This window comes from Primulina huaijiensis, unplaced genomic scaffold, assembly GCF_012295235.1.
Source record: "Primulina huaijiensis isolate GDHJ02 unplaced genomic scaffold, ASM1229523v2 scaffold21747, whole genome shotgun sequence".
Taxonomy (NCBI): domain Eukaryota; kingdom Viridiplantae; phylum Streptophyta; class Magnoliopsida; order Lamiales; family Gesneriaceae; genus Primulina; species Primulina huaijiensis.
In genome coordinates this window covers 1-1,354 of record NW_027355426.1, presented here as the reverse complement: position 1 = coordinate 1,354, position 1,354 = coordinate 1, and the positions used below count along the sequence as shown (strand labels likewise).

The following is a 1,354-nucleotide window of genomic DNA, read 5'->3' as shown; positions in this document are numbered from 1 at the left end:
AACTGAACTGAATCAAACCAGTTGAACTGAACCAGACCAGCTGAAGACCAGTTGAACCAGAGCAGTTGAACTGAACCAGACCAGCTGAAGACTAGTTGAACTGAACCAGACCAACTGAACTAGTTGAACAGAACCGAACCAGCAGCTGACTGATGAAACTTAAAATTAATAATTTATTATATGTTAACACCTATATTTTAAAATTTAAGTTTCATTAAAATTATAAAATTATGTTATTTTAGTATTGTGTGTTTATATTTAAATGTCTTACTAAATATGTTTTATTTTCAGGTTTTCTACGTGTTGGTAAAATAATGATAACTCAAGCTAGAAAATTCAAATGGAGGTGATTCAAATATTTTTGAAATCTTTGAGAAATTATCTACAACTTTGCAGAAGACATGATTGGAGAATACCGAGCTTTGACAAAATTTATAATTTGTAAACTTCGTTCTTGCATTTGGTAATCTATAAATTAATAAATTTAAACTTAAAATAACCTCTCTGTGGATCGATCTCGTACTTACGAAATATATTACTTGCAGACAACCTACACTTGGGTGAATTATAATTTAAGTAGTAGCAAGTTTTTGGCGCCGTTGCCGGGGAGGTATAAATTAAGTTTATATTTGTTAATTATGTTTTATTTATAAGTATTGTGTTTTTTTTGTATGAGTATTTGGAGTCGAAAAAAAATAGTAGACTTATTCGAGTATCTGAAAATAATTTAAATATGGATGATAATTCAAATAATCAAGATAACGATAACAATAATAATAATAATAATAATAATAATAATCAAGAACATGATCAATTAAGAACACTTAGGCACCATATGAACCCTATTAGAACTAGTACCCCATCTTGTTTAGTTTTCCCTCCTGATGCATCTAATTTCAACTTTAAACCTCAAATTATTCAACTTTTACCAAATTTTCATGGCTTAGATTCTGAAAATCCATATTTACATCTAAGAGAATTCGAGGAAGTTTGTAACACTTATAATGATCAAAATTGTAGCATGGATATAGTTCGATTAAAGCTTTTCCCTTTTTCTTTAAAAGATAAAGCTAAAACATGGCTACAAAATTTGAGATCAAGTTCAATAAGATCATGGGAAGAAATGCAACAACAATTTCTCAAAAAGTTTTTTCCTTCCCATATAACAAACTCTTTTAAAAGACAAATTACTACTTTTTCTCAAAAACAAGGAGAAACATTTTATCAATGTTGGGATAGATATAAAGAATTACGAAATACATGCCCACATCATGGTTTTGAAACATGGAGAATAGTTTCTCACTTTTGAGAAGGTCTAATACCTAAAGATAGGCAAATGATAGAATTCATGTGT

At 29.1% G+C, this 1,354-nt stretch overlaps 1 non-coding gene across 1 annotated transcript; it reads right to left on the bottom strand.

Annotated features, from left to right (window-relative positions):
- Positions 1 to 1,167: 1,167 nt before the first annotated feature.
- LOC140967014 (small nucleolar RNA R71) lies at positions 1,168 to 1,278 on the bottom strand. The gene has a single exon (XR_012173483.1). It is a non-coding gene; the product is annotated as a small nucleolar RNA R71 (small nucleolar RNA).
- Between the last annotated feature and the right edge of the window lie 76 nt (positions 1,279 to 1,354).